Raw genomic sequence first — 6,000 nt, forward strand, 5'->3', positions numbered from 1 at the left:
TCTTCCTGGTCGTCGTTGTCTTGGCCTACAAATCTTACCGTGCGCTTGGAGGCCTTTTTCCTGCACACCTTTTCATAGTGGCCGATTATTCCACAGTACATGCATTTGGCGCGAAACGCCGGGCATTTTCTGTCGTGGGCTTCATGTGACCAGCTTCCGCACCTATAGCAAGACTTCCTGTTGCTTCCCACTCGCTTCCCCGGGGGACCAATGTTGTTGTGCCACCTGGTGTGTCCCTTGTCTGCTGCCTTCTTATTCTGGTGATCCTTACGGGGCTCTTCATCGTCCACTTTGTTTACCATGGTGCTGGACGCCTGTCTCCTTTTTCGTCGCATCCGCGCACCTCCTTGCCAACTCTGCCCTTTTGACGATGACCATCACGTCTTTTAGGGTGGTGTCTCCGCTGGCCCATAGTTTGTCTTGCACAGATGTGCATGTGGTGTGCATTACCACCTGGTCCTTGATGAACTCTTCCTCCCAGTTGTCGTACTTGCATGTGGCCGCGAGTCGTTTAAGTGCTGCCACATATTCTTCTACCGTCTCTCCCGGGCGCTGCTTCCTTTGTTGGAAGTTGAATCTATCCACTGACACACATACCGCCGGTCTGAAATGTTCGTTGAGGTCGTCGATTGCATGGGCGTACACGTCGTCGTCCGTGCTTGCTCTCTGCTTTGGTACTAAGCTTTTGTAAACCCTCAGCCCTTCCGGGCCTAAGTTCAGCAACAGGATGCGGGTTTAATGTGTGTTGAATAGTGCCAACCAAAGGAGTGTGAAAGTGTGCAGAAGTTAAAAAATTCCGAGTTATGACTATCAACAACTTTATTAAGAGTCCAACTCGCATTGGTTAAAAAGGAAATGAAAATAGGACTATACAGTGGTTCTTTTATTGAGAACCAATAGTCCTAAGTGAGACGGTCAACATGTTTCTGCATATGAGCCAAAAAATCGCTCTGCATTCGTCAGGACCTTCTAATAAATCTTCCGGCAGTGTACACACGCTAAGGCGCACCCGTCCGTGAAGATATCAATGTGAAAAAGTGAAATATACTTGTTTTCTTACTCACGATATTACCCGTGGGGGCACTCACAGTATTTACTGGGGCCCGTTTGCTGCGAAGGAAAAGAACATATTAACAGGTTAGACAATCAAGGTCATACATTATTATGATCATCAGTTCAAGCCCTTCACCATAAACAGTGGGTTTAGTGCCAAGTTATTAACTGATCGTGCTTCAGTACATGAGTGTAACGGGAAATGACAATTTTTATCAACGGGGAGCCACCGTTACCGATTATCATACGTGAGCCTAAAACGCTGCCATGCCTGTCCAGGTAGCCTCCCGAACACAAGCTTGCGGCCTAGAAATACATTTAATGACTTGCCTCCCTTGCAACTAAGCACCACTGTAGCCGCTGGCACCGGCCCGGCCCCACTCCCGCCACACAATTCAAAACCGGGGCCTCCGTGACTGCCTCATCCCCATACCTGTCAGCAACCACGCGGTCAGACCCACCGGCCTGCCGCGACGCTCCGATCCCAGCCCCCGGGGGCAGAGGAGGGAATCGCCCACCCTGCGAGTTCCATACCCATATGAGAAACCATAGCGGGGGCGCGGTGAACACGCTATATGTAACAGAAAATCATGCACATCGGGGAACTACAAGCGGGCCAAAACCTAGGTATATTATAACGTGCCATCCAAGGGACCCTTGCGGACGGTCGCGGTTAGCGCGCTACGTGTGGACCTAGAACGGTTGAATGATGTAATCTGCGTCATCGCAAGAGTAGCATTCTCCTTTAAGAATCGACATGCCAGAACAAACGTAAACCTATTTTCCTGCACACACAGCATCGGTGAAAAACCGCCATTAAGAACCCTGCGGCGCGGTCAATACTACAAACTATTGTTTAATATCTACATAAGCTCTTCTAACATGCTGCCACCAACACGCATGGTGTCTATTCCGGGCATTCCAATTAAATTAGGTGCCATTTAAACCGCTTGTGGCACTTAGGGGAGGGGGGACGGATCCTCATTCACGTGGGTGCCATTTGTCCCATGCTCGTGGCCCTGAGGGGTGGGGGCTCGGGCACCAAATTCGCAAACTTGTACACAAACTTTTTAACCCCCTACAACACCAGCTAAGTAACGGCCCACAGACGCTGTAGCCTACCAAGAAAACCCGTGGCGGGAGCCCGAGACTCCGCCGTTGTGCTCAATTACCTTATGCAACTACTGACCTCAGCTCATAGGTGACAGGAGGGGTAACCACAATGGTAGATGGGCAGAAGACTTGTATGGTACTCCTTGTGGGGGTGCCCAGGGGTCATTTCCAGAAGTTATCTGAAGATCAGTACTTGTGACACACTATAGGGTTTGCACACAGCAGGGGAGAGGGCCTGTCCAGGTGGTCAGGGGCAACGGTATTGTCAAGTCTGGACTTCCGTAAGCGCATGATGGCCAATGGGTGCCTCACCATGAGTAAATTATATAGTACAGCATCTAGTTTACTGTTTCTGTATGGGACCAGCATTAGCAACAGCAGCTGCGCACATGGGTAACAGTATAGCTTCTTTTAGTTTGCCCAGGGTTGGGGCTGGCAAGGCCATCAGCTTGGCGGCCGGAAACGGAGTAGAAAAATCATATCTGGGAAGGAGCAGTGCGCACTAGGCAGTCAAGCAAGCTAAGTTTCAACAGAACCCTGATATACTGTCGGGAATAAATGCAAGGTTTTGAGCTACACATAATTAGGCCTTTCTGTGTGCAGGGGGCGCGAGTGAGTCATGCCCAGGAGGGTGCGATTGGCCTTGGCAGTGCTGAAATGGAGGGGATGGAGCACTAATAGGGTCAACTCCAGCGCACAGTTTGCGGTCATAGTTGGGAGGATCAGGGACATTACTGATACAGTTCACAGGCCTGTAGAGCAGCAGAACCGATAGGGGCTTTTGGTTGCTGGTCAGCACGATGTCCAGAGGAGGAAAGGACATGTCCTTGCTCGATCTGAGGGAGGCCTTTGAATGAACAGGCTGTAGGTAACTAGGTCTACAGTGGTGGGGGGCCCTGGGGTGACGGTGGCCACACCCAGTGCTGTGGCGGAGTTACAGGGCGATCCAGAGGCTGTAAGGTACAGTAAGGGTACCCTCTGCAGGAGCACAGTAAGGGTGCAAAATCCAAAATCCACAGGGAGGTTCTCACGTTGGACCCTGAAGGAGCGACGGCGCCCCGTTAGTCCTTCGGGCGGTTGTGGACCTGAGCAACCGGGGTTGCCTGCAACTCTCTGCCCCCCCTGAGCTGGGAGGGGCGTGAGTAAGAGGTGGACTGGCGGTCCGCCGGTGGGAGGGGCTAGACCCTCCCGCAAATCGACAAACACCGGTTGGCAAGGGCCACCGGGCAGATTGGCTCATCAGGTGGGCAGGTGGCGAGGGGCTGCCTGCCCTGGGATCGCCCGTAAGATAACCCACCATGTTGGCATATTTGTTATGCAAATAAACCTGCAGCAATTTTCTCCACTAAAAATGAGTTGTGTCTGATTATTTCTCTGAAGTATTGCTGTGGGAGGGATGGGGAGTGTGCCGATATTGGCACTATGTAGGGCTGCCCCCGGGCCCACACAGGGGGCCCTCCTAAGAAGGCGGCCCCACTTAGTGCCACAGGATGGCACACGACGAGTCAGCCTCCCAGTGTTTGGGATCCTCGCGGGTTCCCGAGGCCAACGTCACTTCGGGCAGGAGAGGGCGGGGGAGAGGTACTTATACCTCTCCCGCCCTCTGAGCTCCCTCTTTCTCTGCTGCCCTGACACTGTTTCCCTCCCCGCCGCGTACCCAGCGTACAGGCAGGGGGGGGTGTTGCACTAACTTATTATTTTGTGTTGCAGGTGTTCAGGACTGTTAGCACCTTTTCAGGCATTCCTCTGAATAATTCCCAACTTCATGCACTCTGTGTTTGGCGGACTGCCACTACTTTTAGCACTCGTTGCTGGGATCCTGTTTTTGCTCCTACTGCTACGATATGGCAAGCCAAATCACCAGTGTCACTCCAAGCACCATAGAGAGAGCTCGACTAGAGATGAAGTGTTGTGTGGGCATCGTCCAAATTTTAGGGTTACCTCATCTATGAGAATTAAATACCACATGGTTTCTATCATTCAGACCAATCAGGCAAGATTGCATCTTACCTGTTCTACGCTGCCAGCTTTGTGGTAAAGAATGCGTGCTAGACATCTGTCTAACACTCCCATCAGTCATGCCAACTGATGTTGATACTCTGCTGGACCCCGTAACGGCCGATGCTCTGTGTTGTCCCCAGCAGCTACAAATCCCGATGACGGCATTCATTGAGATCTCACAGACCCAAATTGCTACTGCTGAGATACAAGAGGAAACAACAGGCACGCAGGTAACATCTGATAAGAACACTGCTGATACGATCAATGCTGAAGGCGATGCTTCTCATCTATGTGCGGTAAGTCTTCTAAACGAGGTAATCCAACTTTCACCTACAACGGTAGACGACTTTTTGTCTACAGGATTAGAAGATTTCATGTTTTCTCCATCCCCATACACTGACTTTTGATTCAGCACACAGTGTACCGGGAAGACTCTGAATTTGGCCTTCATGTTTCAAAACAAAGAATAAACTTGGAACTTTTTCCTATGATTAATTTTTTTGTCCAAATTTGTATGTTTCTTTTTTGGCAAAGTAATCTGCTTATAGTAGAACTATTCATAGAGAACAGAATTCTTTGAAACACTTCCAGAGACAATATGTCACCTTGTCAATAACAATTATTTCATGTAAATTGCCATGAAATAGTTTCTGCTTTTTTCTTCTGTATTTACGAGTCATTTCATAATAATGTATACACTCATGTTCATTCATTTAGCATTCAATGCCAAATAATGCTTAGAATGAAACATTGCTTTAATATGTACAGCACATTGCATTTTTATGCATAAGCAACAATTTTAATGCATTTTTGATAAATGTGTTTTAGACATGTTTTTAGCAATTCATGTGTAGCTATATTTTAGATATGTTTAGCATGTTTAGAATTTAGTAATGTCATTAATACAAAACTGGAGTGGGTGTTGTGTGTCGATTTAGATACCGTATATAGGTTTCCCGATTTACGCCCTTATATAGGCAAAATTCGCATTGCCCTTATTTAGGCATAGAAATCCTACCCTTATTTAGGCATTATCCATGCTAACCAAATACAGGCATTGCCACCTACATCCGTCCATACTAGGGTGACCAACCGTCCGTAAATTTCACGGACAGTCCGTAATTTCGTCCGTCTGTCCGTTGTCTGTGAAGGAATCTTTAACGGACGCCATTTGTCCGTCATTTTAACAAGGCACCTGTTGCTCCACCCTAAAGCCGGCACAGCTTGCAACCACCTCTTTTCTTCACTCCGATGCTGCACCAAAGCTCCTCAGATGCCCCGCAGCATTGGAGATTGCAAAAACAACAAGTGATGGACTGAATGTGGATCAATGTCACACATTCCCCCAGTCAAAAGATCTGGGCCCAAATCCATCGTTTTTTTGCACTCCACACCACCCTGGGTTAGACAATGGCGATATGCAAATCAGCTCTGACCCTGTTGCCCCATGGGAACAGTCCAGTCTGAACTACAAAAGCCATGTCCTTCCCAGAACGGAATCAAGCATCCGAGGACCGGACCGGTTTCGAGGTAACACCTCTCATCAGCCCGGCTAGCTTGACTCCAAGTGGTGTGGAGTGCCTGGGACCCACGTCTGGGCATCCCTAGCGCACTTAGGGCGGCAATTGCAAAAACAACAAGTGATGGACTGAATGTGGATCAATGTCACACATTCCCCCAGTCAAAAGATCTGGGCCCAAATCCATCGTTTTTTTGCACTCCACACCACCCTGGGTTAGAGAATGGCGATATGCAAATCAGCTCTGACCCTGTTGCCCCATGGGAACAGTCCAGTCTGAACTACAAAAGCCATGTCCTTCCCAGAACGGAATC

The sequence above is a fragment of the Lissotriton vulgaris genome, chromosome 12, assembly GCF_964263255.1.
Source record: "Lissotriton vulgaris chromosome 12, aLisVul1.2, whole genome shotgun sequence".
Taxonomy (NCBI): Eukaryota; Metazoa; Chordata; class Amphibia; order Caudata; family Salamandridae; genus Lissotriton; species Lissotriton vulgaris.